The sequence below is a fragment of the Schistocerca piceifrons genome, chromosome 3 (genome assembly GCF_021461385.2).
Source record: "Schistocerca piceifrons isolate TAMUIC-IGC-003096 chromosome 3, iqSchPice1.1, whole genome shotgun sequence".
NCBI classification, from domain to species: Eukaryota; Metazoa; Arthropoda; class Insecta; order Orthoptera; family Acrididae; genus Schistocerca; species Schistocerca piceifrons.
Window position 1 is genome coordinate 819,112,980 of NC_060140.1, and position 13,317 is coordinate 819,126,296.

Consider the following 13,317-nt stretch of genomic DNA (forward strand, 5'->3'; position numbering starts at 1 on the left):
AGATAAAAGAAATTATTCAGGTAGTAAAGGGAGATGAAAATTTAATAGTCATGGGTGACTGGAATTCGACAGTAGGAAAAGGAAGAGAAGGATACATAGTAGGTGAATATGGATTGGAGCTAAGAAATGAAAGAGGAAGCCGCCTGGTAGAATTTTGCACAGAGCACAACTTAATCATAGCTAACACTTGGTTCAAGAATCATGAAAGGAGGTTGTATACATGGAAGAACCCTGGAGATACTGGAACGTTTCAGATATATTATATAATGGTAAGACAGAGATTTAGGAACCAGGTTTTAAATTGTAAGACATTTCCAGGGGCAGATGTGGACTCTGACCACAATCTATTGGTTATGAACTGTAGATTAAAACTGGAGAAACTGCAGAAAGGTGAGAATTTTAGGAGATGGGACCTGGATAAACTGACTGAACCAGAGGTTGTACAGAGTTTCAGGGAGAGCATAAGGGAACAATTGACAGGAATGGGGGAAAGAAATACAGTAGAAGAAGAATGGGTAGCTCTGAGGGATGAAGTAGTGAAGGCAGCAGAGGATCAAGTAGGTAAAAAGACAAGGGCTAGTAGAAATCCTTGGGTAACAGAAGATATATTAAATTTAATTGATGAAAGGAGAAAATACAAAAATGCAGTAAATGAAGCAGGCAAAAAAGAATACAAACGTCACAAAAATAAGATCGACAGGAAGTGCAAAATGGTTAAGCAGGAATGGCTAGAGGACAAATGTAAGGATGTAGAGGCTTATCTCACTAGGGGTAACATAGATACTGCCTATTGGAAAATTAAAGAGACCTTTGGAGATACGAGAACCACTTGCATGAACATCAAGAGCTCAGATGGAAACCCAGTTCTAAGCAAAGAAGGGAAAGCAGGAAGGTGGAAGGAGTATATAGAGGGTCTATACAAGGGCAAAGTACTTGAGGACAATATTATGGAAATGGAGGAGGATGTAGATGAAGATGAAATGGGAGATACAATACTGCGTGAAGAGTTTGACAGAGCACTGAAAGACCTGAGTCAAAACAAGGCCCCCGGAGTAGACAACATTCTATTAGAACTACTGACGGCCTTGGGAGAGCCAGTCCTGACAAAACTCTACCATCTGGTGAGCAAGATGTATGAAACAGGTGAAATACCCTCAGACTTCAAGAAGAATATAATAATTCCAATCACTAAGAAAGCAGGTGTTGACAGATGTGAAAATTACCGAACTATCAGTTTAATAAGTCTCAGCTGCAAAATACTAACGCAAATTCTTTACAGACGAATGGAAAAACTAGTAGAAGCCAACCTCGGGGAAGATCAGTTTGGATTCCGTAAAAATGTTGGAACACGTGAGGCAATACTGACCCTACGACTTATCTTAGAAGCTAGATTAAGGAAAGGCAAACCTACGTTTCTAGCATTTGTAGACTTAGAGAAAGCTTTTACAATGTTGACTGGAATACTTTCTTTCAAATTCTGAAGGTGGCAGGGGTAAAATACAGCGAGCGAAAGGCTATTTACAATTTGTACAGAAACCAGATGGCAGTTATAAGAGTAGAGTGACATGAAAGGGAAGCAGTGGTTGGGAAGGGAGTGAGACAGGGTTGTAGTCTCTCCCCGTTGTTATTCAATCTGTATATTGAGCAAGCAGTGAAGGAAACAAAAGAAAAATTTGGTGTAGGTATTAAAATCCATGGAGAAGAAATAAAAACTTTGAGGTTCGCCGATGACGTTGTAATTATGTCAGAGACAGCAAAGGACTTGGAAGAGCAGTTGAACGGAATGGACAGTGTCTTGAAAGGAGGATATAAGATGAACATCAACAAAAGCAAAATGACGATAATGGAATGTAGTCGAGTTAACTGGGGTGATGCTGAGGGAATTAGATTAGGAAATGAGACACTTAAAGTAGTAAAGGAGGTTTGCTATTTGGGGAGCAAAATAACTGATGACGGTCGAAGTAGGGAGGATATAAAATGTAGACTGGCAATGGCAAGGAAAGCATTTCTGAAGAAGAGAAATTTGTTAACATCGAGTATAGATTTAAGTGTCAGGAAGTTATTTCTGAAAGTATTTGTATGGAGTGTAGCCATGTATGGGAGTGAAACATGGACGATAAATAGTTTGGACAAGAAGAGAATAGAAGCTTTTGAAATGTGGTGCTACAGAAGAATGCTGAAGATTAGATGGGTAGGTCACATAACTAATGAGGAAGTATTGAAAAGGATTGGGGAGAAGAGAAGTTTGTGGCACAATTTGACTAGAAGAAGGGATCGGTTGGTAGGACATGTTCTGAGGCATCAAGGGATCATCAGTTTAGTATTGGAGGGCAGCGTGGAGGGTAGAAATCATAGAGGGTGACCAAGAGATGAATACACTAAGCAGATTCAGAAGGATGTAGGTTGTGGTAGGTACTGGGAGATGAAGAAGTTTGCACAGGATAGAGTAGCATGGAGAGCTGCATCAAACCAGTCTCAGGACTGAAGACCACAACAACAACTTAGGATTCTTTTATGTTTTCAGGTGCAAGAGGTTCAAGTGCTTTCAAGACATCAGTGCAGATGAAAAGGAATCTATTTTAGTACAGCTCCATAACTTGCCTTCTAAAGATGAACAAGATGTTTATATTCAGTCACTTATAGACATACATAACATCCAATGATGTCAACCTAGAAAAGACGATTCAGTTTGACAAGTCGACAAAGTATGTAATTGTGGGTAACACCAAAAGGAAGGTATGTTACAAAGCATTTCTGGCTCTTCTAGCTTTAACTGACAAGAGAGTGAAACGACTGAGAAAGCTGTCTATATCAGATCAGAGACCACATGATAAAAGAGGGAAAACTCCCAGTGTAAACGCTTTGTCAGCCAAAGTTAGATAACTCATGAGAGAACACATTAATAGCTATCCAGTAAGAGAATGCCACTACAGTGGGAGAACAACTAAGTATTTAGATGCAAGACTCAATATTAAGTTGGTATATAAAATGTTCAAGGAGAAACATACTCAGGCATTTGCTTTGTTTTTCAATGAAAACTACTCCCTGTCATTTGGACAACCTCAGGTAGATGCATGCTGCTTGTGTGAAGAATTATGAGTTAAGATTCGAAATTCCCATATTAATGATGCGACAAAACGGTGTGCAGTGGCTGAGTTGATGGTGCACAAGAGACGGGCTAAAAAATTCTATAATAAACTTGAAGTGGAAACTGAAATGAAAGATAAACACCATGTACTATCTCTGGCAATAGATTTTATGCAGAACATTCAGTTACCAGGGATCCCTGTCCAGGGAACTTTTTACCTGTGCATGTGTTTTGCATTCATGATATCGAGAAAAATAAAGCTAAAATATACATTTATCATGAGGGAATTGCCAGAAAAGGATGTAATGAGGTCTTTCTTGTATAATTCTGCAGGACATTCCTGCTGAAATTACATAACTACATTTGTATTCCAGTAACTGTGCATGGCAGAATAAGAACCATACTTTAGTAAGGCTGCTTCTATTTTTAACAGACACTGACCGATTTAAACAAATCGAGCAATTCTTTCCAGTCAGAGATCATTCTTTTCTGCCCTGTGACAGGGATTTTGCTACAATCAAACGCACCCTTAGAAGGCATGATCGACTATATTACGTGCATGAAATAACCAAACTGATCATAGAAATTAGCACATCTGTGAAATTTGGAGTATGTTAAGTTAAAACAGAGGATATCTTGGATTTCAAGAACTAGTGGCCAATTCTTTATAAAAGAAACTGCATATCAGAAGAAACTATACTGAAGTCAGTATCATGAGACCAGAAAGTACATTTCAGAATCAGTACATTGATGCACTTTTCATACAGTAGCCAACTCTGTGGATGTACAATAACATCCCAGTGTGTTGATGGTATTGTGAAACACACATTCCATCTGTCTCAACCTGGCCATATGTCACATTCTACTTTTCCACCCAACTGTGCATATCCCATGGGGAAAGTTCAAATAAAAGCAGCAAAAATTAAGGACATTGCTAGATTACTACCTTATATGCCGAATGAACATGAAGAATTCCACCACGAACTGACACACTGGCCCACAAATGACATTGTTAAAAGTTAAGAGCAAGATGACTAAAGAAACTCAAAATGATGTATTGAATTGTTTTTCGTCTCAGTTATTTTCTTAATAAATATTGATTGAAAACCAGTTGTTTTGCTTTATCTAATGCTCATGATCATTTCACATTCCTAAACTATAAGCATATCCTCAAAGCAATAAATGAATCATTATATTTTCCTCAAGAAACTTCTAAAAGCTATTTTGGTCCATGCAGAAAGGACTTAAATCCATCACCAAAAAACTTTTTTCCTAAATTAAAACACTTTAAACGCCTGTAAACTCTGTAAAGGACCTTGATATTTGGTCAATAAACAACATATATTTTTTCTCTTAGCTTTGACCTCAAACTCTAGTGTATATATATATATATATATATATATATTTCCTCGAAATTAGGTACAATGGACTGAGGCCCCTTCTGCATGGAGCGATTCAAATGTAGTTGCTTTATAACTGCACATGGCATTTTACAAGGTTCTGTCATTGTTCTTTTCCTGTCTCTGACAATGACCTACTTAGATATGTGGCATATTAAATATATTAAATGGCACAGTACATTGAGAACACTACTGTCATCTGTGTTACTAAATAGCTGCGATGGACACTGGTCCCATTTGCAGGTTGCCTATCTAACAGCATTCAGGGATAACAAATATTTGATGTTTGGTATTTCGTATAATTATTAGAAATTTAAAATGTTGCCATAATCTACTCATCAAGAGGTATAATCTTATATTTAAAGTTTAACGAAATAATACAAGTATTGAACTCTGAAACTGTGTATATGTCTTGAAGGAGCATAAATCACATCACACAAATTACCCTGACTGTATTCATGAAGTATTTGAGAATGAGAGCACTTACCTGCTTCCAATGAACTTTACACATAATTTCAAACCTTTCTGAAAATTTTTCTCACTGATGCCCCGCACATTTTCAGTTTTCATGCAGTAAAGTAAAACATCAGGCATGGTGTTTTAATTTATTACAGCTTTACTGCTGACTCTAATCATAACTCATTTTTCAGACAGTATCCACAAATACCACTAAATGAAGATGCAAAATTATATCATTATATTACTCACAGTTCAGGAGATTTGATGTCACAAACATTGAAATGGGTGAAAAACTACTTTTTGTTAAAACAGATTGCAAATTACCCTAACTATACTCATCCAGTGTGTTTTATTTTTTCATTAGTCTCCGGGTGAACAATCCAAAACTAATGAAACCAACATAATTAGGGTTTTTCATCTTTAAGCATAAAGGACATACTTGCTTAATATTAAATATTTAACATGAGAACTCATTTGAAAAGTACTCAGGTGTTTGAAGCTGTTTTACACATGGGGATTACATTCTTTGAAGCACTGGGGATAGATTACTGGTTACTGAATAATCCAGCATTGAAGGAACTCTGTAAAGGACCTTTATATTCGGTCGATAAACAACATATATTTTTTCTCTTAGCTTTGACCTCAAACTCTAGTGTCTAGATTTTTTTTTTCCTCGAAATTAGGTACAATGGACTGAGGCCCCTTCTGCATGGAGCGATTCAAACATAGTTGCTTTATAACTGTACTGTGGGTATGGTGCATAATATAAATGGCTCAAACCAGGAAAAGAAAAAAAATTCTTTATTTTATAGGATTCGAAGTTCAGCTGGAGCTCACAGATGCCTGTTGAGTTCCAATTGGGCTTCTATAATAAAACTACTATGGTGGCTCCCTAAAGTCTAAAACTTCACGAGTCCCAAAGTCTGCTGTAGCAGGCAACTCTACCCTTGCAGTTGCATCTAGACACTCTCCAAAGCACCCATGTCATAGTGGACACATACCAACAGAAATGGCTTCCCCCCTCCCACTATCACAATCTGCCTAACATGGCTTCTGCCCAGAATTCCTGTCTGCGTGCAAGGTAGGCATTCTTCAGTGTTTGTTGGTAACGAATCCTTGGTGCAGCATCCGTACACATGCTTCTCCTTTCATTTGTGAACCAGATCTTTCATTTGTGAATTTGAATTTTCATTTTTGAACAAGAGCTTTTGTTTGTGGAGCAATGAGGTCCCAAGGACTGCCACATGATGATTGTTCAGTGACAAATCTGGTGAGTCAGCCTTGTGCATTGCTTAGGGCAGATAGCTTGTGAGTGCCTTAGCTTTCCCAGCAGGACCAGTTGAAATCTGCAGTTTATGGCTCACATGCTACATCTCCTTCAGCTTTCCCAAGTCACTTTAGAGAGCTACCTTCCACTTTTTGGAGGCCATTAATCCCATGTGCAGTGATGCAGGTAAATGCCCTGTACACTGTACTACTTTGTGCCAGCGCTGAAAGTCCATGTGGACCATCCCATACAATTCTCATGCAGTTTTGGATATTCCTTCATGCATGACAGTACCTACACACTGTGTCCCTTTTACTGTTACATTTCCTATGGCCTCTGCTAGGGATGAATTTTTAGTGTTTACATTGAACTTGCAAACTTCCGCACATCTTAGTGAAGGCCCCACCTATGAATTTAACATGTGTTTGTTTCTCCGGTACTGATGAACCGAGAACCTTTGCTGCGCAAATTGCACAGTAACTGTGTACACGTTATATCTTCCACTTCATGTTTTTGTTAAATAATATATATTAGTTTGTCTATTTCAATAAATAGTTAGTGTTACCAAAAATTTGTTCCCTCACCTTTTCATTGGTTCACTGGAAAACGGAACCTTGCACCATGCACTCATGTGATACTATGCATCAATGCCAGCCAGTCCCCGCTTTGCCCACAATACTCAAGTATTCACATCATTTTACAACAAAATGACAAAACATTTACCATGCATCTCCATGATGTCCCATCAGTTGTGTCCATTCACAGTTTAAAGTCAGCTTAGGTGCTCATCCTCTGCACTGCCCATACACTGCCAACAGTTGAGGTCTCCCTGCCCACTTCCAATGCCGATGATGTCACTGTTGATGCTAACATCAGTGCCACACCCAACACCACCAGCACCACTCTTGACACAATCTCCACCAGTGCCGCCGAACCACCAACCAGCACCTGGGATCCAGATCAAGCCACCTCACTCCCCTACACTTTCCCTCCCACTGCCACTTTTCAAGCACATGGAGCCTGACACTGAGCAGGCGGCGCCTGACACTGAGCCCAACACCTCACTGCCGCCACCCAATGGATTCACAGACACTGCACCTTCAACAGCCCTGCAGCCCTTGCCACGACTCCAAACACACCAGCACCTCAGAGTCAACACCATACCCCACTGCCACGTCAGCCTCTCACTAGGGGATCTGGCAGATGGCAGAAACAGGAGCAGCAGGAATTTCTGGCACCTGCATACTCCAGTAACCACTAAACCATACATGCTGGCCATGTAGTGCTTAGCCATACATGCCCCACCTGGGTCAGCCGCTGTGACCGATTGGTTCTAGGTGCTTCAGTCCGGAACAACACAGCTGCTACAGTCACAGCTTCGAATCCTGCCTCGGGCATGGATGTGTGTGATGTCCTTAGGTTAGTTAGGTTTAAGTAGTTCTAAGTCTCAGGGACTGATGACCTCAGATGTTAAGTCCCATAGTGCTTAGAGCCATTTGAACCATTTGAGACTGACCTGCCCAAATACCCATGCCCCACTTCGCACTAAGTGAGACTGCGGCACATTGTAGTTCGTCATACTGCCCAATGCCTCCTCCACACCTGCCTCTGTGCCATGCAGCAGCTTCTTTCCTGAATTGCAGCCCCATGTCGCATCTCAACAAGTGCAGCTTTGACCATGTGGTCCAGCGCACCACCGTGCCAGTCAACCATCATGTGTTCCGGACTACGGCCCGCCACCATGCACAGCACATCACCGCTATAACCATTACACCACCCCAACTCCCAGTGGTGGCCAGTTGTTTTCTCCTACTGCACTCTGCACTACCAAACCCCATTGTCAACACGCCAGCTGTTAACATCGGGCTGTCAGGTACTGCAAACCTCACCCGACACCCACCCATGCCATCATCAACAACACTCATCGCCACAACATCCACACTAGCGTTTGATAACCTGGAGCTGCATCTGACGTTGTTACGCTGATGTCGTCCTCTCACCAAGATGGGGTAGGGGGCAGTGGAGTGGGGCGGGGGGGGGGGGGGGGGGGGGGAGTGGGAACTGTGTGATGCCTCCCTAAATTATAAAATTCTGTGAGTCCCACAGTCTTCTCTAGCAGATGACTCCCCGCTTGCAGTTGCGCTCATGCCAAGTGAACATCTACCAACAGAAATGTCCTTCTCCCCACTACTGCAAGCTACCAAACTGGGGCTTCTGCCCACCATTCCCATCCATGTGCAAGGCAGGCATTCTTCAGCATGTGCTAGAACTGAATTACTGATGTAGCATCTATGCAAATGGTCCTCCTTTCATTTGCGTACCTGACCTTTCATTTGTGAACCAGTGCTTTTATTTGTGAACCAGTGCTTTTGTCTGTAAACCAGAGCTTTCAATGAAGGCCCAAGAGCCACCACATAATGACTATTTGAGGACAAATCTGGTGAGTAAGCCTTGTGTGTTGCTTAGGGCAGACAGTTTGCGAGTGCCATTGCTGTCTGAGCAGAAACAGTTGCAATTCAGCAGTTTTAGCTTTTCCAACTTGCTTTGGAGAGCCTCTGGAGGGCCTTAATTCCATGTGCAGTGGCACAGATAAACACGCTGTGCCTGTGCCATGCATCCACAAGGACAGACCTGTTGAATTCTCTTCCCGCACTCGTGATGGTGCCTAGCCATTATGTCTTTTTTTAGTTTTACTCACCATTTCCTGTGGCCTCTGCTAGGGACAGGCACATAGTGTTTCCCTTGAACTTTCAAACTTGTGTAAATTTTAGTGGAGGCTCCGCCTTATGAACTTAACATATGTTTGTTTCTGTACTCAAATTAATGAACTGAGACCTTTGCCATGCAAATTGCATCTCAACTGTGTACAGATCATATATTTCTCTTTATGTTTTTGTCTAATAATATATATGTCGGTTTTTCTATCTTCATAAATAGCCTGTGTTGTTAAAAATCCATCTATTCTCTGTTTTGTTACTCCACTGGACCATGCATTCCTGCCTTCTTCTTCTGTTCCCCTTATTTTCCCTCACTCAATAGCTGTGATGTGCACTGCAAAGTTAAACACTTACAGAGCTACCAGCATCACCATGCTACCAAGCAATATGTATAAAAGCTGCTCACATTTCCTCATATTTGTTCTCTCTCCATTCTCACATCTACTACAAGGTTCTTTACAGGATTAGTTCCCACAGCTCAAAACCAATATTGGAAGAAACAAAAAGTGTCATAACCTAAACGACATGCATACTCTCAAATCAAACTTAATTGCATGACAGGGGGTTCATCAAACCACCATCTTCAATAGTGGAACTAATTTACACAAAAAAGTACAGATTACATTGACAATTAAAAATTGCGACTGCTCTGGGCACACATAATGTATAAACCTTGTGACAAAATAGGGGCGTGACGAAAAATTAACCAGTATACTTCAATACATCTGCCTGCATTGTTGGGGTTATTAAACATCTGATGTGGCAGTATTCAACCTAAAGGTAGTCAACAGAAATCTTAAAACTTCCTGGCAGATTATAACAATGTGCCAGATCACAAAATGAACTGAGTACCTCTGCCTTTTGTGAGCAAATGCTCTATACACTGAGTTATCCAGGCATGACACACAACCCATCCTCACACGTTTACTTCCACTAGCATCTCTCTCCTACTTTCCAAACTTCTCAGATGTTCTGCCCACCTTCTCAGACTACAGCATAGTGCAATTGTAGAGGAATTACTTAGGGAATTGTTTCCAGAATGAATTTCTGTTCTCCAATGGTGAGTGCACTGATTTGAAACTGAGACCAGGAAACCCTGGAAGTGGAAGATACTTACATCATCGAAATGTGATTGGGAAGTTGAGGAGCAGTGGTGCTGCACAGCTCCTGATCACCAAATAATGTACCAACTGCTGTGCACTTCACAGTAGTTTGCGCAGTATGTATGTAGAATGTCCTGTGTTAAATTCTTTACCATTCTGGAGTTCATCATGTGAGGAAGGTATTTAAACTACTGATGGTGATCTGTACATTAGATGGGGACTTAAAGCTTAGTGGCCCTGCCAGTGCTATTCTCGAAAAGTGTGCTTTAAGCTGGCAACAGGTTGCACTTTGTTCCTCAGTTTCATTCCATACTTATACATAACAAGAAAAGACAAATAATACTACACAGTACAAACATTCATCATAGTCATCCTCATGACACACACACATTTTGGGTTTGGAGAACAATAACACACAATGTCAGCAATATCTACTAGCAAATTCAGTATACTAATGGTGTTCAGTCTGTGGCTGTCTGTATCCTCCAAGAGGCTGGTTGATGGTTGGAAGCTGCCACACCTCTGGAACCTAGAATTGAAAATCCAGCATCCAAAATTCACATACGCTTAGTATCTGCCACACCAAAACTTGTCTTCAGTATTTCAACAGGTCAAGAAAGAGGGCCAAAAATGAACAGCTAGGAATGTATTTCTAGTTGTATACAGATTCAACAAGCTATGGAGAAAGTATGGACTGTGTGCAAAAGAGTGACCTTACTGGGAAAAGAGAGAGAGAGAGAGAGAGAGTGACAGAAAACCAAGAGTTTCCATTCAGAATGAATCTTTTTAGAATCTTTTATTGTAAAACAGAGTGGATTCTGTTTCTAAGCTTCCTGGCAAATTGAAACTGTGTGTGTGTGTGTGTGTGTGTGTGTGTGTGTGTGTGTGTGTGTGTGTGTCAGGCTGGGACTCAAAATCACCCCACTGCCATTCCGGAAATGCCAGCCACTCAATGGTTTCCTCATATCAGGAAAGAGGAAGAAGTCACTGGGTGGTATGTCAGGAGAATAAAGGGAGTGAGGTAAGTTTGGAAGCACAAAGAGGCAGCATGTGTGACTGTGTCCTGTGTTGAGTGAACTAGGGGAGTGTTGTGCAGAAAAAACATGCCTTGGAGAACTTCCTCTGATGCTTGTTTTGACAGCCTCCCATAAACTTGCCAGGAGGTTCAGTATTAAGGATCTACCGCTGTTTGCCCAGTATCATCATTACCTGTTAAGATCACACAATGACAGTCCCACAAACCACTCAGCATAACATTGCCCAGTGAAGGTCAGATCTTCGCCTTTTTCAGTGGTGGTGCATCAACTACTGATTTGCTCCTTTGTCTCTGGATCATAGTGATGCACCCAACACATCCACAGCGATTAGTGGCTATGGAAGTCCCCTGGATTGGTCTTACACAGTTGCAACATTTCTGCTGCTGCCTCACTTTGTGGACTTTTTCAATGGGTTTCAGCAGTCGCAGAATCCGGCCAGTGGCCTCTGTCATGATCAAAATACCACACAAGATGAAAACTGATTCGTGACTGATTTTTCATTTTTTGTATTATCTCCTCCATTGTCACACACCGGTCTTTAAATAACAGGGTACCCACTTCTCTTGCATTCCTGGTTCTGCAGAGAGAAATATCTTTGACTTCATTCTTTGTCATTCCACATGTTTGACCACACTGGAAGAATATGCATCACTTAACTACTGTGTCACATGTTAGCACACTGTTGCTGTGCACTTCCACAAACTCAGTACAGATTGTTGATCTCCTTCAAAAGTAGAAAATAAATAACCGCATGATATTCCATTTTACCAATGAGCTGCATCATTTCATTTTGGCTCGACTAGTGGCACACTACAATAATGTGGTGTGGAAATTTCAGATGATGATGACGATGTTGGTTAGTAGGTGCCCAACATTGTGGTCATCAGTGCCCATATAAGTTCTCAATCTTCCCAGTTACAATCTCACTACTTCCCAAATGATGATGAGATGACGAGGACAACACAAACACCCCGTCTCTGGGCGGAGAAAATCCCTGACCCGGAGATCGAACTCCAGACCCCATGATCCAGAGGTAGCAACGCTAGCCACTAGAGGGAATTTCAGTGTGTAGCAGTACTGTATACATGTACCTCCAAACAAACAAAAAATTAATTACTATTGTAGGAAAGTTCTTGTAGAACATAAATACTTTGGGATTAAAGGAGACAACTCACCAAAAAGCAGAAATGTTCAGTTGTCAATACACACACACAAAAGAAAGAAAACTTATTAGCTTTCAGGTTTATTTCTTTGATGAGCTAGAGTAAAATACACAAACAAACACACACACACACACACACACACACACACACACACACACATATATATATATATATATATATATATATATATATATATATATACACAAATGGCTTCGCCCTTACATGGTGCTCAGTAGAAGGGAGAGGGAGGCAGGGAAATGACTGGGGTTGGTGGTTACGGCTCAGCGGAAGACAGATGGTTTGCTGGCTAGGAAAGTGGGAGGGAGGGTTGGCAGGTATACACTCTGGCATGATTGTAGATGCTAGTGGGAAATGGCACAGCCCGAAGGTGGCATGGGAATGTGAACTGGGAAGGGGTGACAGCACATAGGAGGGATAACTTTTGGCTGGAGGGTGGGGGGAGAGCTGGTTACCTAAGATTGAGGCCTGGACAGTTACAGAAGCGGAAGATATGTTGTAAGGTTGTAAGGGTAACTCCCATCTGCGTAGATCATAGAAGCTGGTGGTGGAGGGAAGGATCAAGGTGGCTCGCCATTAAGATTGAGCACTTTGTGCCACCAGGTGGTCAGCTTTGTTCTTGACAACAATTTGGCAGTGGCCATTCATGCTGATGGACAGCTGGTTGGTAGGCATACCAATACAAAATGCTGTGCAGTGTTTGCCGCAGAGTTGGGTATGACATGGCTGTCCCTCACCCTGCCTCCCTCTTCCTCCAGCCACCCCACCTGACACTACCCCTCCCCCCCCCCCCCCCCCCCCCACACCCCACAACTAGTCCAGTCCATTATTTCAAACGAGCATTGGCACTGTCAGTCTAGTTGGCATCATGTGGGGGCATACATCAAAGGACAAATCTGAAAGCTGGAAAGTTTTCTTTCTTTTGTGTGTGCCTATCAACAACTCAATGATTCTGCTTTTCACTGAGTGGTATCCTTTAACCCTAAAGCATTTACATAAAAAATTACTTATGTAACTTATTTTGATTGAGACGATTATTACAACTTTATGGCAACCCCTTATTCC